Source organism: Schistocerca serialis, chromosome 7 (assembly GCF_023864345.2).
Source record: "Schistocerca serialis cubense isolate TAMUIC-IGC-003099 chromosome 7, iqSchSeri2.2, whole genome shotgun sequence".
NCBI lineage: Eukaryota > Metazoa > Arthropoda > Insecta > Orthoptera > Acrididae > Schistocerca > Schistocerca serialis.
The window spans coordinates 212,667,723-212,686,809 of NC_064644.1; the positions used below are offsets into that span (position 1 = coordinate 212,667,723).

A 19,087-nucleotide genomic window follows, 5' to 3' on the forward strand; every position below is an offset into this window, starting at 1 on the left:
GTAGAGGAAATGGCATTAATTCGTAGCTGAGGGGAAGATGAAGTGTGCGTATCTCCACGTTTCCAGGTTTCGTGAAAGAACTGTGAGCAAACCGCACTTTATCATCTCGAGCCGAAAAAGTCTGTCGTGCAACTGGTTAATCCTCTGACACATTCGTGTACAACAATGCCAGTGATAAGTAAGAGTGGATTACTGTTTATGCGGTTCTGGCGCTGCAGTCCGAAACCGCGGGACTGCTACGGTCGCAGGTTCGAATCCTGCCTCGGGCATGGGTGTGTGTGATGTCCTTAGGTTAGTTAGGTTTAAGTAGTTCTAAGTTCTAGGGGACTTATGACCTAAGATGTTGAGTCCCATAGTGCTCAGAGCCATTTGAACCATTTGAACTGTTTATGCAGCTTTATATCCGTCTTCAGAGCCCCAACGCAAGCTAGGACCAAAGATAAGACTGTTTAGTGGCAAAAATATTTTCGTCTGAACATTGTTTTTGACGAAATTGTTGGACAAAATAACTTAGGATAGGTTCGTGTCATTTGAGGTTTAGTAGGGAACAATATTCTTAAATTTCAGTTATTTGTTCATAAGCAGTTTACATCGGCACATTTTACAAATTTCGTGTACTTGCTATGCAACACAATAAGCGGAGCAACGACCAGAACCATTTCTTACTCCGCCACAATTCTGTCTAAATAAGATTAGCAAGTATTTGAGGTGCCTGGATGCATTGATTTTCTTTCGTCGGGTGTGCCTGGTGTAAGGAAACTGTTTGTGAGGACTACGGGTAATAAAGAGGGAAGGTGTGCCTGGTGTAAGGAAACTGTTTTCATCATTCAAATGGCACTTCGTTTTTTTGTGACGACTCCGGTTAATAAAGAAGGAATTGTTTCGCTGTTGGCAAACTGTACATTATTCAAAAATTATCATACGAATTGTGCTACAGGAAATATTATAAAACTATGTGTCTTTAAGAAATCTTTCAAATTTCCCGTTGATGGACGTCTGTAACGTAACATCAAACTGCCACGATTTGTCTTCGTCTGTTAGATACCTTCGCGAGAATTACATCTGCAACAGTTTAGCTGGCAGTATGAACAGCCTCTTACTCAAAAAATGACACGTAGCATTTTTTGTATGGTTTAGATGCATCAAAGTCGCGTGTGTCACCTTGGATATTTGAGCTGCGCTCTAGTTGCGGCCAATCGTGCGGGAAGGACTGTACAAACCGCTGTCAAAAGCAGTTCCTCATGCAGCAAAAACGAGTAGCTTTTACTATTTTTAAAAATACTTGCAGTGCGTATTAGCAGCTAAAATTTTGACCGGGCATTTCATTCGTTGTATTCTTTCGGCATAAAAAGATCAGGGTTCGTTTCGAGGTGTCGGATTAGACAATTCCCTTGTTAGTATAGCGCTTACTCAGGATCCTCGGCTATTTAGTGTATAAATTATAATTTGTCTTCCCTACAATTTTTTCCTTCTACGGCTCCATCTTGTGGCAAGAAAGTTATTGTTAACGTCTTAAAAATGTCCTTTTATCCTATACCTTCTTCTAGTTAGGGTTTTTCACACCTGTTTTGTCGCAGTTTCCGCGGAGAACTTCATTTCTCATCGGTTCACTTAATTTTCAGCATACTTTTGCAACATCACATCTCAAGCACTTTGACATGCCTCTGGTCCGTTTCTTTACATGTAGGTGTGAGAACAAGTAGAAGTCAGGGAGTGTTAAATCAGCTCGGCTGCTCCACCATGTGTATTTCAAATCCCTCTCTTCCCATCGTAACAAATTAGCTTTATTATGCAGGCGCACTGTCCAGAAGAAAGACAGTTCTAATCTTCTGCAGACTAGATCTCATCTGAATAAGTTTTTCATACAGTTAAAACAGAAAACTTGGGTGCTGCACCGTTCTGTTTTCGTTCCTCTATCGGTGTTCTAATGTACTGCGGCGCGGCCATTTCAGTATGTACCAGGACTGCAGATTGCAAAACAAAAAATGTATTTTTTCGAGATAACAATAAATACTTCATTACAGTTCCTCGCATTTTCTCCAAATTTCTGCGCGTGACTACATTTTGGGTTGCCCTTTATGTTATTTTAAACAAAAATGCCGACACGTTTTGGTTCGCCTTCCCATTTCTTAACTACTGAAAATGAAGAAGCAGATTCTTTATGAACCCTCACCGTTTTTGGATGAATTCCCATTGGTTGTAAATGTCTGACACACAGTACTTTATGCCAGTAGATATTCCTGTTCATTAATTCCAATTACACACACACACATACACACACACACACACACACACACACACACACACACACACACAGAAAAGCGCCGTAGACAAAACTTCTTCACATATTAATTTGATACCTACATTATTGGGTAACATGCGCCAGTAGAAGGTTAAAATGTCCCCGATGAACACCTTCTCTATATTTTTCGTCTTGCTCTTACTTACGCAACCGGTTTCTCATTTTCAGTCTGCGACCCTCCCACCGCCACAAGAACCTGTGGTTGTCATTGAGACTCGAACTTGATACGTCCGCAGCTGAGATCTCGAACCCGGAGGCGTTGTGTTGGCAAGTGAACACGAATGCAAAGGGGGGAAAAAACAAGTATCAAATACAAGGCCTTTGAGATTACATCTCAAGTCAGATGAAACGTGAATGACGGCCCGCTAACTCAGCATTCGGCCACCACACTGCCTTTAAATCGCACTTTCTCTGGCCAAACGGCTAAAAATGACTGCTTTAGCTAACGGGAGAAAATATTTTGTTGGTGCATAACTTCTTTGCGTTATGTTTTGTATGCTAGTATTCCGGTTGCTATGGCTTTATTTATCGACTGTAATTTTTTGTTTGTAATTACTGTTGCTGTTTGAATTTACGTACTATCATGTGCCATTTTAAGACAGTGAATAGAGCTGTGGACGCAAGAAAATGGAGTGGCAAGTGGAGAAATAGGAACATTTCCGACGTATTCTTCTGTTTGAATTCAGCAGATGGTTGACAGCAGCGGAGGCAGCAAGAAAAGTTTCTGTCGCGAATGGGGTAATGCCATTGGGCAGAGCACAGCAAGAAAATGGTTTTCCAGTTTCAAGGAGGATCGTTTTGATATTGGTGACTCCACATTCAAGATGATCTTGGGGGTTTAATGAAGAACGTTTAAATGCATTAATCCACAGCAATCCACGCCAGTGTATTCGAGAACTGACAGATGTTATGAACTGCGATCATTCCACCACCTTTGCACGCAATGGGGAAGGTTCAGAAATCTGGTTTATTGATACCGCATGCTCTAAGCCCAAATCACAAAAATAAGAGGTTCAAAATGGTTCAAATGGCTCTGAGCACTATGGGACTTAACATCTTAGGTCATCAGTCCCCTAGAACTTAGAACTACTTAAACCTAACTAACCTAAGAACATCACACACATCCATTCCCGAGGCAGGATTCGAACCTGCGACTGTAGCAGTCCCGCAGTTCCGGACTGCAGCGCCTAGAACCGCTACGACCATCACGGCCGGCAAAAATAAGAGGGTGGGCATAATTTTGGAAGATCTATTGATGCACGATCAGGATCCAGAACCTGAATATTTCGTTTAAAAGTTTTCAGAAATGCATTTTATATCTTTCACTTACTTCGTCATTAAAGTTTACTAAGTCTAATTGTCTTGAGAAACATTAGTAGTAAAAGTCGTTATAGTACTATTGAAGTAGACTTCATTACTTTTAAAAAATATAAGAAAAACTTGAGGTAATATACAAAGAGCTTAGGTACATAACATAGTTATGTGAGAAAGATTATTCACTGCTTTCTTCGGAATCCTTCACACTTGGAACATACAACAGTTCTTTTGCTGTGTTTACCACATGTGTATCTCTTAAAATTGTTGCAGTTTATTATTGTTTTGTTCTCTTTGTTGTACTTTTCTCCTTTTGAACGGCTTTCACTAACACAAAATGACATCTATCTTTACCTCCACGAGCTTCCTTTGTACCTTAGTTCTGCTTGATTTTCTGTCCGAGAATACCCTCCATACTTGAAACTACAGGCTTTGGCAGTCCTGCAATATTTGTAGCCCTTTCTTCAATGTATGGTTTCGTGGCAGTAGCACCAGTTATTGAAGAAAAAGTCGTCGCTCATTAGGTTTTTTCTTATCCCAATCCGGGAAGTTTAACAAAAATAGTGTATAACTATTTACCAAATGGCTCTGAGCACTATGGCACTGAACTTCTGAGGTCATCAGTCCCGTAGAACTTAGAATTACTTAAACCTAACCAACCTAAGGACATCACACACATCCATGCCCGAGGCAGGATTCGAACCTATGACCGTAGCGGTCGCGCGGTTCCAGACTGTAGCGCCTAGAACCGCTCGGCCACTCCGGCCGGCTAACTATTTACCGCTGCTATGTCCACAAGAGTATAGAAAACAAACAGCGGCCACCTTCTTGCAGCCCTCTTAGTTGAATGTTTCCTCACTATTTGACCTATCGTGTCAACGTCACCTTTAGTCTCATTATAATATTAATTTATAACTCTTTTCCTCTGAGTGTCAATAGGTGAACCAATAACGGCGTCATAATGTTGAGATGATAAAACAGCAGATTTCTTTTGGGTTTTTCACGGGGATATCAAAAACAATTGTGATTGGTATATTTCCAGTACTAGTACCACTGAAACCAAATTTACTAGATTATAATTCTCGTCTTGAGATATCTTTCAGTTCTTGAGGCATATGTTTCCTATTAGCTTGTAATGTTCCCACGAGAGTTAGCTTGTGATTCCTCCATAGATCTTCGGCCTTCCCAACTGAAGTGTAACATCTGTCTATGGTGACATTCAGCCCTGGATTATGTATAGGAACCACCAAGCGTTTGACCACAGCTGCAGCGGAATTTGATTGTTGTGTACCATCATTTCTTTTCCCAGCATAAGGCTCCATACTGATAACATATCTGGTTTTAGCGTCTGTGAGTATGCGTATAATTATACCGTATTTACCAGGTTTTTCCTTCATGAAGAGTGGCCGAGCGTTTCTAGGCGCTACAGTCTGGAACCGCGCGACCGCTACGGTCGTAGGTTCGAATCCTGCCACGGGCATGGATGTGTGTGATGTCCTTAGGTTAGTTAGGTTTAAGTAGTTCTAAGTTCTAGGGGACTGATAACCTCAGAAGTTAAGTCCCATAGTGCTCAGAGCCATTTGAACCATTTGAACCTTCATGAAGACTTGGAAGGGACACCTGCCACGGAACAATGACAACATTTCATCAAAAACAGTGTGCATCCCAACAGAATAATATTTTAGCAGTAATTCATTCATCTTATCAAAAACTTCTGGTATTGCAGCAAACTTATGAAGTTTCCTGCGATCGCTTCGCAACCCTCTGTCACCAAATCTTACTATCTTAGTAAGCTGCTGGAATCTGGTTCGGCTCATGGTAGCAGCGTAAATAAATTTCCTGAAGTATAGGACCAAAAATCTGTGAAAGATGACTCACTATCGTTTTCCTTCCCCATAATAATAAGTAGCCCTATATATGCCATGAAATCAAGTCTGTCTGTCTTGGATATTTTCTGCCTCAATGCCTCTCCATTCGTATGCTTTATTATGATGTTGACAATTTTTGGAAACAAAAACTTTTCAAATGATTCTCTTATTGTTTTTACTTTGCCTTCGTCTCTTATGCCTTCTCTTTATGTCACTATGTTTTGTGCTGCTCCTCTTCTAATGTGAGGAGGTTTGGAGCTATAAATTTTTCCAGTGCTTGTAATATTCTTGTCACTAACCTCAGAGGCTGCGTCGTCATCAGTTTCAGGCGCCCAGAGGTCATCTTCAGTGTCTGTATGTACTCTGTCATTGTCCACATCCTCGCGCACAACGCATTCCTCTTCACGTTCACTCTCTACATCGTCAGTTTCATCAAATTCTATTTGAGAATCTGTAGATTCTTCTAAAATATGTGACAGTTCTCTGTCAGTAAGTGACTGTCGATACATTATCAATCACAGTTGTGTCTAACACTGGACTAAGTGCCACTGAACGGGAAGCAAAAAAGAACCAAAGGGAAATGAATCATTGTTGAGTCCACTGTTGCTCCCAACTCAGATAAATATAATGTCCATGTGTTCTAAGTTCTAAGGTCACGTAATGCTATTATTTATGGAGTAAGACGACAGTTGTGGAAAGTCGCATCTACCACCAAGGGGGGTGGGGGGGGGGGGGGGAAGACTTTATGACCACCTCCCATAAAATTAAATTTTCCGATTAAGCTTAAACGAAAAATGTAAAACAATCATAGCATTTGAAAGAAGACTTCATTAAAGACAATAAACATTTTTTACAAAATTTTGAAAAGTAAAGTACCTGAGTAGATTCAATATTTTCAGAAGGTAGGGATAAAGTACTCCCCCCCCCCCCCCCCCCCGAGTGTTAAAGACAAGGTGTACAGCAATAACCTCAAAACCATTGAAACCATTGGTGAGCTGAAAACAGCCATGCTGGAGGTCATCGACACCATCGATGTTCCAACACTTCAGCGGGCCATGCAGAATTTCGGTGTTGATCTGCGACACATCATCACGAATGATGGCAGGCATATCGAACGTGTCATAACATAAATCCGAGTAACTGTACTGACGTTTACATGTTGAATAAAATGTGTGCATGACATAGTTTGTAACTAATTTACGTTTTCTTCATATATTTCAATAATTGTCGCCCTGTAGCTACAGTATGCCATTTCTTCCTTTTCACTAGTTAGCAAAAGCCGAACTACGCTCTCCTATTCGTTGCGAGAGCTAACTTCGTTGTTAGAACCACGTTCCAGTTCAATACAGTGTTGCATGCTTCAAGCAACCAGTTATCTGGCCGCACTAAAGTACGCTGGTATCGCACATAGCTTGTCTGTGCTAATGACGGTTCGTATGAGGTCTGACGAAATGCAAGTTACGTGACACGACGGTGTGTCGATCAGTAGAACAGTAAAACGTAGATGTCGTATCACGCCAAGAAAATTAGAGTCCTGCCTTCCAAAAACGAGAGGAATTCTGAAGTTGCTTTTTTTTTATCCAAATTTCTGAATGGGAATTCAGTCGTGATGAAAAGAAAACCACCGATATTTCGGACTTTTTTCTATTTCTTCTTTCGCATTCCAGCGAAACTATTAATCGAAAGGAAAATTTGGTAATTTGTGGTAAGTTCCTATGGGACCAAACTGCTGAATTCATTGGTTCCCAGGCTTACTCACTACTTAATCTAACTTAAACTAACTTACACTAAGGACAAAACACACTCACACACACACACACACGCGCGCGCGCTCGCGCGCGCGCGCGCCCGAGGGAGTACCCGAAACTCCTGTAGAAAGTTACGACAGAAAAAAAATAATTTTTCACGTTTCTCGAAAAACAGTCGTTTTGTCGTTATAAAACATGCAGCATCTGAGAACAGGCAAATTTGACGCAATATTCTATTCCTTTCTCCTTCACTGTGATGACGTCCACCTCATCCACAACGCTTCATCCAGACATTGCACTGACCTCCATTAACAAACGTAACTAATTAAATGAATGCGTGGTGTCTGTTCTTTCGGACACGTCCGACTGATTGGCCTCGATGGGCAATGAATCCACCACACACCGTGCTGTTGCCCAATTACTTTCGACCTACTGCGGGAATTTCAAACCGCGAGCATGGAAGACATGGCGGGGACTGCGGATAGGTGGCATTGGTGGGAGTGTAGGCCGGCTGAGAGGTGCGCCAAGGTAGTCTGAGCAACTGCGATGGACACTGTGTCCGAGTGGCGCAATGGTTAACGCGACTGCCTAGTAAGCAGGAGATCCTGGATTTGAATCCTGGTCAGACATACAGTTTCACTCGTCGCCGCTAATTCTGCACGAAGTCCCGATACTGCTGACATCAGTAGTTCCTTCCCTTCCATTTCCTTTCCACCCCTCCGCCTTCACTTTACACAAAAAGAACGAAACAACGGTCAGCTGACTATTGGTGCCTGCAAGGAGCATCAACAATACGCGTCCGGGCAAAAGTACGCCGCGCGGGATTAGCCGAGCGATTTAAGGCGCTGCAGTCATGGACTGTGCAGCTGGTCCTGGCGGAGCTTCGAGTCCTACTCGGGCATGGCTGTGTGTGTTCGTCCTTATGATAATTTAGGTTAAGTAGTGTGTAAGCTTAGGGACTGATGATCTTGGCAGTTAAGTCCCGTAAGATTTCACACACATTTGAACATTTTGCAAAAGTACGTGTTTGCGACACTAATGGAGCAACAAATTGTAGAGAATGAGTATCTGATACGTAAACGAAAAACAGTGAACACTGGAAGAAATCACTGAACTGAAAGTAAAAAAAAAAAAAAATATTTGTCGTTAACTACGTGATTAACGTAAATAATTGAATAATGGTGATATTTACTTACTAGTTAGGTTTTATGTTAGTTTCTTTGATTTATTGGAAACATAATTCGATGCTCCACATGTTTTCTCCTATAAAATTTTGCGTCAAACTGGCTAGTTCTCAGGTGTCGCACATTTTATTGCAGCAAACGACTGTCTTTCGAAAACTGAAAATAACAGTTTCCTCACGAAGCTTTTGTAACTAATCTCAGTCGATGCAGAATTTATTGCTCTTCAGTCTTAGTAACCTTGGAATTTCCGATTTAGCGTTTAGTTTCGCAGGAATTTTAAAAAATTTTCCTAAATTTTGGTGGTTTTCTTTCAATCATGGCTGAAGTTCCGATCAGAAATCGAGGCAAACTCAGATTACTCATATCAGAAGCCTACCTGAGTGATTAAAACAGTTTCTAGGATTCCAGTATCTTTTGGAACGCAACTCCATTTTTCGAGGTAATTGTACTAACTTATATGGCATTGTTGACTGTAATAGACCCTCACCCCCCCACCCCCTCCCCCACCCCCCGCCATCCCCAAGGGTCGGTTCAGCTGCCTGTAAGGTGTTTTTCCTTCACACACATTGGCCCCTTTCTTTTTCGAAAACGAGATATGTGAGAGTTGTGTTATATGCGTATTCTGTGGTGGGTAAAATAAATGTAATGGGTGCGTATGCAGGGTGTCCCAGAAATGTTGCAACAAACTTCGAGAGGTTGTAGAGTGTATCTTGAGGAACAAATCGAGGGTAGGAACTCATGACTGGAAACGTCGTCCAGCGACGCTACAGGGTGTCGAAATTACAGGCGCCGGCGCTCCACTGGGCAACCTCTTCGGTAATAAACGTGGCTTTGTACACTGACGGACAATAGGGGATACGTCTCGCAATGTTGTTTGGTATTCAGTGATCGCAACTAATTGCTACGGTCACCAATGGAGAAGATGGAGCGAGCTGCTGTGTACAAAGGCCTTATCTTCTGTGAATGAGATACTCTGTTGCTTCTGTGGATGACGTTCTCGGCCTTGGGATTCCACCTGCAGTTTATTTTCTCCTGAAACACTCTAAAATCTACATTCATAGGAGATGAGGCCTATCTATGCAGCAGCTAGCTCCATCTTCTCCACTGGCGATCACGGCAATCTGTCACGATCATTGCAAAACAACATTGCGAGACGTCCCGCCTACGGTTCGTCATCGTACAAGCTCACGTTTGCTGCCGTAGGGGAGACCTACAGGCATGTGTCGCCGCCAATAACTTCGACGATAATTCCACAGTTAATAATTGTCCTATAAAGCAACAATGACCTAGTCGTCAATTTTGGTCTGTTTTGCATTTTTTATTTGCTCAGTAGTATACTCTTTCGACAATTGTTGGCCGGCCGCTGTGGCCAAGCGTTTCCTAGGCGCTTCAGTCTGGAACCGCCCGACCGCAACGGTTTAAGTAGTTCTAAATTCTAGGGGACTGATGACCTCAGATGTTAAGTCCCATAATGCTTAGAGCCATTTGAACCATTTTTCGACAATTGTTGCGAATGATTTCTAGTATCTAATAAAGCCACAGAGCGAAGTAACAAAGTTTTATGTGACCGCACTCGTGTTAGGGCAGGAGCAGGGTTCAAATTCAACGTCTCGGAACACTAGTTTATATTCTACAGCTACATCTACAATCTGCAAACCAATGTGAAGTGCATAGCGGAGGGTACATTCCATTGTACTAGTTAGGGTTTCTTCCCGTTCATTCACGTATCGAGCACGGAAAGAATGATCGTTTAAATTCCTCTTAGTGTGATGTAATTAATCTTGTTCCTCACGATCCCCATGTGATCGATAAGTAGGAGGCTGCAGTGAATCATCCCCCATAGCACTTCTTGATGCTTTGCATGTAGGCTTTCTCGACATAATTTACGTTTATCTTCAAGAGTCTGTCAGTTCTGTTTCTTCAGCATCTCTGCGAACACTCTCACGAGGGTCAAACAAACCTATGTCCGTAATATGAGAAAAAGTAGCACCGTAGCTGCATCTTGAGAATATCTTCATTCTATCAGACGACTAGTTTCGGCGGCACATTACCACCGTCCCCAGGCCCACCACTGCCAAAAAAGTACTTGATTTCTTTGGCGCACAAGGAAAACAAATACTCTTTTGGCAGTTGTAAGATCTGAGGATGGCGGTAATGTGACGCTGAAACTAGTCGTGTGACAGAATAAAGACATTCTCAAGATACAGCTGTGGTGGTACTTTTTCTCATATAAGTCATTAGCTGATGTCCCTCCTCCATGCAAAAAGATGGACATCCATAAATTAAACCTACGACCGTTTGAGCTACCCTTCTCTGGATATGTTCAGTATCCCCCATTAGTCACAACTGGTACATGTCCCAACACACTTGAGCAATATGGGTCGCACGAGCGATTCGTAAGCAATTCCCTTTGTAGACTGACTGCATTTTCCCAGTATTCTACCAATAAACCGAAGTCTACCACCTCCTTTACCCATGACTGTGCCTATGTGATCATTGCTTTTCATATATGTACAAACTCTTACACCCAGGTATTTGTATGAGTTGGCCAATTCCGACTGTGACTCACTGATTATATAGGATACAACGATTTTTCGTTTTGTGGAGTGAACAGTTTTAGTTTTGGATTTCTTGAGGGTATTTTCGTTCTGTGGTTGCAAATACAAAAAATATGAGACTTCAATAATTCACTGTCGCCTTGAAAGAATTACAATGATTTTTTCGTAAACGTTTTGAAAACACTGCCAACCTAATCTTCTTCCGAACTGTTTTCGAGGCCGTTCGCAGTTTGAACTGAAAGGCTCCTGTGCATCTCTCGATGGAACTGAATGACCTGCAATGTTATTCCCTTTTTAAAGCCAAAGCTTTTACATTAAAACTGTTCAGGACATCTACATTGTTCCTGTAGGTAGAGTTCCTACGTCTCTATAATTAGGTTGCAAAAGTACTTCAATATTTTGATCAACTCAATTGTTTGAAAAAGCTTTTATGATTATGGAACTAAATAAATCACAAATTACTTGGTAACCTGAGTGCGCAAATCTGTTGAACTGTCTGCGTCTGTCCATATGCGGACTGTTTGTACCACATAAAAATTAAGTCTTCACCATGCAAATAATAAATAACACTGAAAATACACTCATGCTCATAAGTTAAGTATAATGCTGATACGTGGTGAAACAACGCTGTGGTGAGCGGTTTTGCGTCTTTAAATCACCTCGGGGTTTGACCATGCGGTGAATTTGACCTGCGGTCGTCGCCCGGTGGCGCTGGCAGCAGTCTACATATGCAGAGGTGTATTGGTGAGTGTCAGAGTACGGTGCAGCGAGTAAGTGCGCAGACATTTTCAGACGTGCTAATGGTGACTGTGTGTTGGAAATGGCTCAAAGAACACATATTGATGACGTTATGAGGGGTAGAATACCAGGGCGACTGGAGGCTGGTCAAACACAGCAGGTTGTAGCAAAGGCCCACCGTGTGCCACAAAGTGTGATCTCAAGATTATGGTAACGATTCCAGCAGACAGGAAATGTGTCCAGACGCTACAGTACGGGACGTCCACAGTGTACAACACCACAAGAAGACCGATATCTCACCATCAGTGCTCGCAGACGGCCATGAAGTACTGCAGGTAGCTTTGTTCGGGACCTTACCGCAGCCACTGGAACAGTTGTCTCCAGACACACTCTACAGACATGGTTTATTCGCCCGGAGACCTGCAAGGTGCATTCCACTGACCCCTGGTCACAGGAGAGCCCATAAAGCCTGTGTCAAGAACACAGTACATGGGCATTGGAACAGTGGTCCCAGGTTATGTTCATGGACGAGTCCAGATATAGTCTGAACAGTGATTCTCGCCGGGTTTTCATCTGATGTGAACCAGGAACCAGACACCAAGCCCTTAATGTCGTTGAAATGGACCTGTATGGAGGTCATGGTTTGGTGTGGGGTGGGATTATCATTGGTGCACGTACACCCCTGCACGTCTTTGACAGAGAAACTGTAACAGGTCAGGTGTGTCGAGACATTTTGCACCAGTATGTCCGCGTTTTCAGGAGTGCAGTGGGTCCCACCTTCTTCCTGATGGATGATAACACACGGCGCCACCGAGCTGCCATCGTGGAGGAGTACCTTGAAACAGAAGATAACAGACGAATGGAGGGGCCTGCCCCTTCTCCAGACTTAAACCCCAACGAACACGTCTGGGATGCTCTCGATTGACGTATCGCTGCACGTCTTCACATCCATAGAACACTTCAGGAGCTCCAACGGGCACTGGTGCAAGAATGGGAGGCTATACCACAGAAGCTGCTCAACCACCTGGTCCAGAGTATGCCAACCCGTTTTGCGGCCTGTGTACGTGTGCGTGGTGATCATGTCCCATATTGATGTCGGGGCACATGCGCAGGAAACAGTGGTATTTTGTAGCACATGTGTTTCGGGACGGTTTTCTCAACTTACCACCAATACCGTGGACTTCCAGATCTGTGTCGTGTGTGTTCCCTATGTTCCTTTGCAATTAGCGCCAGTTTTGTGTAGTGCCACGTTGTGTGGCACCACATTACGCCGGCCGCGGTGGCCGTGCGGTTCTAGGCGCTGCAGTCCGGAACCGCGGGACTGCTACGGTCGCAGGTTCGAATCCTGCCTCGGGCATGGATGTGTGTGATGTCCTTAGGTTAGTTAGGTTTAAGTAGTTCTAAGTTCTAGGGGACTGATGACCTAAGATGTTAAGTCCCATAGTGCTCAGAGCCATTTGAACCATTTTTTTTTTGGTGGCACCACATTCTGCAGTTATTCTTAATTTATGAGCATGAGTATAATTAGCTTCGTTTGTGTTCTATATTGTTGACAAATAAAGTATAAAATTAAGTCTTATGCATTGTGACTGTATTGCAGTCTAGATATCGCTCAGACATCATGGTGTGGAGGTGGGAGGGGGGGGGGGGGGGAAGTGTGCAGACAGGCTGAGCGCTGTGGCACACAAGCCAGGGTATGACTTGTGAACTGAATTCTTGGCCGCCCCTGCAACAGGTGATTTCGGTCTGCTTGCTAACTTTTTAGAATTTTTAATCATATGGTTTGGTGAAATTTAACTTTGAAATTCATTAACTGCATGTCACTTTGCTCTCTCATCCTCACTTTGCTCTCTCATCTTCATTTTTACTTCATTCAGCCATTGTGCCAAAGTTAAAAATTGGTACTTCAGAAACAACTTGAGCAAATACAGCTTTCACTGGGAAAAAAACACAAGGAAAGCTAAATGCGCCAGATAAGATATGAAATACGGTTTTATTCTTGTTAAGTTGAAATAGGGATAAGTTTTGGTAAAAGCTTTCCAGCTAGTGAAAATCCTGTATCTTAGTGTTGCTTTCAGTGATACCTTTCGGTAGGGGATAGGTATTGTATGAGAGGGCCGCTTCAGTTGCATACAGACATCGTATAAAACATTTCCCATCCCTAAATCAGTAACACGTGCCTTTCTAGTAATCACACATCTGTCTTGTGATCGGTATTGTAGCATCATAGAAAGGGCCAAAGAATCGTGATACAAAAAATAGGTTCACATGTTAAAAAAATATCTGTAACAAGATACTTCATTACAGTGAATAGTATAGTTTGAAGCAGTTATGACAGTACATCAGGCGAAAGGTTTCAGAAGAAGCTAAAGCAGAATGATCGAAAGTCAGGTGATAGAGATTTAATCATCATAATCCTTCAGCTGAATACGCGTATAATAACACAAATTGAATAAGTGCATTCATCTTGCTGGATACTTTAATAAATGACAAAAACTACACTACTGGCCATTTAAATTGCTACACCACGAAGATTATGTGCTACAGACGCGAAATTTAACCGACAGGAAGAAGATGCTGTGATACGCAAATGATTAACTTTTCAGAACATTCACACAAGGTTGGCGCCGGTGGCGACACCTACAACGTGCTGACATGAGGAAAGTTTCCAACCGATTCCTCATACACAAACAGTAGTTGACCGGCGTTGCCTGGTGAAAAGTTGTTGTGATGCCTCGTGTAAGGAGGAGAAATGCGTACCATCACGTTTCCGACTTTGATAAATTGCGGATTGTAGCGTGTCACGATTGCGGTTTATCGTATCGCGACATTGCTGCTCGCGTTGGTCGAGATCCAATGCCTGTTAGCAGAATATGGAATTCCAACGGCCTCGTATCACTAGCAGTCGAGATGACAGGCATCTTATCCGCATGGCTGAAACGGATCGTGCAGCCACGTCTCGATCCCTGAGTCAACAGATGGGGACGTTTGCAAGACGACAACCATCTGCACGAACAGTTCGACGACGTTTGCAGCAGCATGGACTATCAGCTCGGAGACCATGGCTGCGGTTAGCCTTGACTCTGCGTCACAGACAGGAGCGCCTGTGATGGTGTACTCAACGACGAACCCGGGTGCACGAATGGCAATACGTCATTTTTTCGGATGAATCCAGGTTCTGTTTATAGCATCATGATGGTCGCATCCGTGTTTGGCGACATCGCAGTGAACGCACGTTGGAAGCGTGTATTCGTCATCGTCACACTGGCGTATCACCCGGCGTGATTGTATGGGGTGCCATAGGTCACACGTCTCGGTCACCTCTTGTTCGTATTGACGGCACTTTGAAGAGTGGACGTTACATTTCAGATGTGTTACGACCCGTGGCTCTACCCTTCATTCCATCCCTGAGAAACCCTACATTTCAGCAGGATAATGCACGTCGTCATGTTGCAGGTCCTGTACGGGCCTTTCTGGATACAGAAAATGTTCGACTGCTGCCCTGGCCAGCAGATTCTCCAGATCTCTCACCAACTGAAAACGTCTGGTCAGTGGTGGCCAGGCAACTGGCTCGTCACAATACGCCAGTCACTACTCTTGATGAACTGTGGTATCGTGTTGAAGCTGCATGGGCAGCTGTACCTGTACACGCCATCCAAGCTCTGTTTGACTCAATGCCCTGGCGTATCAAGGTCGTTATCACAGCCAGAGGTGGTTGTTCTGGGTACTGATTTCTCAGGATCTATGCACCCAAATTGCGTGAAAATGTAATCACACGTCAGTTCTAGTATAATATATTTGTCAAACGAATACCCGTTTATGATCTGCATTTCTTCTTTAATGGCCAGTAGTGTAAATCGTGTTAATAGTTATGAGGGTTCATCTAAGCAGTGTGTATTGGTAACATCGGCTACAAGCGGTCAGGGGAAGCTAAGATGCTACAGTAACAGCGGCTGAGAAGCCAACTACTTAACGATGAGATGATTCTTCTCGTTCGCAGCATATACAGGTTGCTTTTAAGCAAACTAACTTCAAATAACAGAGGCCAGAGTGCTAGTAAGTCTTATTTACGGTCAGCTGGGGAAAATAGATAAACTCGCAGTAATCGCTGCTAACCACAACCTCGAAACGAGATCAAGTCTTCCCCATTAAAATCCTTCTGGGCATTCTACATCTACATCTACGTGATTACTCTGTTATTCACAATCAAGTGCCTGGCAGAGGGTTCAATGAACCACCTTCAAGCTGTCTCTCTACCGTTCCACTCTCGAACGGCACGCGGGAAAAACGAGCACTTAAATGTTTCTGTGCGTGCCCTGATTTCTCTTATTTTATCGTGATGATCATTTCTCCCTTTGTAGGTGGGTGCCAACAAAATGTTTTCGCAATCGGAGGAGAAAACTGGTGATAGAAATTTCATGAGTAGATCCCGTCGCAACGAAAAACGCCTTTGTTTTAATGATTGCCACTCCGTTTCAAGTCTGTGGCACTATCGCCCCTATTTCGCGATAATACAAAACGAGCTGACCTTCTTTGTACTTTTTCGATGTCATCGGTCAGTCCCACCTGATGCGTGCCCCACACCGCACAGCAATACTCCAGAATAGGGCGGACAAGCGTGGTGTAAGCAGTCTCTTTAGTAGACCTGTTGCACCTTCTAAGCGTTCTGCCAGTGAATCGCAGTCTTTGGTTTGCTCTACCCACAATATTATCTATGTGATCGTTGCAATTTTGGTTATTTGTAATTGTAATGCCTAAGTATTTAGCTGAATTTACAGCGTTCTGATCCGTCATGTTATAAAACACTAAAATAAATCAAAGTTTCGCTAGAGCTACAGCGGTCCTCTGAGTGCAAGGATTTTAACGACCTTTACACCGGACTTGGAAGCCTACATATTAATAAGCTGTCAGCTTGATCGCACCGCTCGACCCGCTAGCTTAAAACGGAGCAATAATATCCTAACGTCGGCACAATCAATAAATAATCTTATCACAATTACAGCAGTCCAGATTTTCTGTTTATCAGCAGTCGGTTTGCTCGTTGGAAACACGCTGTAGCTCGTACTCTCCTACCATTTTTTGTTTCCTCCAAACTGACGATATGCATACAGCTGGTATCAGCTTCAAGCGTTCGGTGTTGATGACCTCTGCAAACTTTAGCACTGAAGATAATATTACATATTCTATCATTCTGAAACGAGTACTATACCCAAGATATTCCTGTTGAATTGTTCGATCCATAAGACAAGAGTAGTTGTGACCGGAAATTTACAATAGTATCTGAATTCGTGTTTGTTTATATCACGTTTAAAACTAACACGTTGTGACAGAAAGGAAATTCAAAAAATATTATAATGTTAATATAACAAGTTTTGTACAATGACATTTTACAATATCTCGTGGTTTTTCCGCAGTCTCCCTCATCAATGTAGGGAAATTCTGGGCGATTCCCCATGCCCATCTTTCGATACGCGCCACACAAACATTTGTAACATTTGAACATGAGAGTCCTCTAGACACAGGCAGATGGGGTACACAGATTTCGTCCCGGGGAGAGTGGTGGTGTCATCAATATCAATTTATACTATGAAAGTAAGTATACATTGTGCGTGCCGCAAAAACTCAGAAATGAGGCCCGGTACGATCAAGGGAGTTATATGGTGTGCTAGCCCGTTTTTACCTGAATGACGTGCTTTTGAAGACATAAGGGGTGGGAAGTTTCCCCTCTAGAAATTTCTAGAACATTCCGGTACATTCGAGGGTATTGTAGAGCATTCCACAACACTCCAGCATGTTCCAGAGTGTTTGGAAACATCCCAGATCATTGTGGAACATTCCAGAACACTCTAGAATTTTTTGGAATGTTCTGGAACATTATGGACCATTCGAAGCCTTTTTGGTACATTCTGGAATTCACCACTTGTGTGGCTACCCTTTGGTGTTGATACATAAAGCAAGACCCATCGTGGGTTCGAACGTCAGTTTCTTATCAGTGAAGAAGGGAGGAACCAAAAACGTAGTGCAGTGAGTGAATGGCAACGCCCAAACGTAAAAGAGATCTTGCCTGGTCTGGAGCAAAACGGCGAAAACAAAAAGAACAGCGAAAAAACGAAACAGACGAAGACTGCGAAGCACATTTAAGTTCCCAACGAACGAGAATGAGCACTGTGAGAAGCACAGAAACCTAAGGACAACGAAATGAAAGACTGAAGAATCAAGAACCACGACACAATCTTATAATAAGACTTTGAACTCAAGCCACCCATAAAAATATCACCCTATGAGAAGCGTGGATGCGGACAAGTAATTGAACAACGATGATTGTCAGAAGCCGAACTTATAACTGGAAAGTACAAAGGACACACACTATTTACACCCAGAATACCACTGATCTCTACTGAGCTGCCATTCTAATTTAAAAGACTGCAATTTCCAGTCAAATTATCCTACACTTTTACAATTAACAAAGCAGAACGACAAACTGTAAAATATTGCCGCACAACCTGAAAGACTCTTGCATCTCTCACGGCCAACTATTCGTAACTTCCTCTCGAGTAGGATATTCGAAAAACTTGTACATACATTCCCAGGGTAACAAAATGAAAAATGTTGTTTATAAACAAGAATCCTAAATAGCTAGAATATGTTTCCAATAATTTTTTACCTCTTATACTTTAAAGTTTATCTTTTTATTCCAACTAATCTGATATCACATCCCTGAGCGAAGCCGGGTACCCCAACTGGTATAATTATATAACAATGCCGCTCCGAAAGAGAAACGGGTAAAGGCAAAAAATAACAAGAAGAATATTCCACATTAATTGAAAGCGTACAAATGACTTACGTGACACGTAAATAACTACGAAGGATGTAACAGCGCGGAGGTGTCCAAGCGGCCGTCTGGCAGCAGCGGCGAAGGAGCCGGGAAGGTCTGTGGTCCGCTTGGCGGAAACTCCCGTGTCTTGCCGACCTAACACGAACAGCGCCTGCGCTGGCGACCACCCTTTGGGCAAATTGCCTCGGCTCCAACGAACTCGTTGTCACTGTCTGCTATCCCTACTGCCAAGGCCCTCGTAAATTACGGTAAGTTAATCGTCTAATGTTACTTGTGTAAGCGTACAAAGTACACTAGACACTGAGTCGTGGGTGTCCCCAATTTTTCAAATAATGGATAAGATTCTGAAATTCAATTTTTGGTGTTACTCATGTTGTGAGCTTCAAAATATGTCGTGCGCCAAAAACAAAATTCGAAAGCAGCATACAACAGCTGTTGCATCTCAGTCGTTGATACTTACCCACTTATTGTGTTGAAGGTAGATTACGTTGATACCTAAACGATGAAAGGCAGAATGTTGCTGTGCGGGTCGTGGGACAT

At 42.9% G+C, this 19,087-nt stretch overlaps 1 protein-coding gene across 1 annotated transcript in view; it reads right to left on the bottom strand.

Moving 5' to 3' along the window:
* Nucleotides 1-18,645, bottom strand: part of LOC126412239 (glutathione S-transferase D7-like) — a 92,177-nt gene extending 73,532 nt beyond the window's left edge. The window contains exon 1 of the mRNA XM_050081731.1: nucleotides 18,557-18,645. The gene's annotated coding sequence lies outside the window, so the exon portion shown is untranslated. The remainder of the gene's footprint in view (nucleotides 1-18,556) is intronic.
* Between the last annotated feature and the right edge of the window lie 442 nt (nucleotides 18,646-19,087).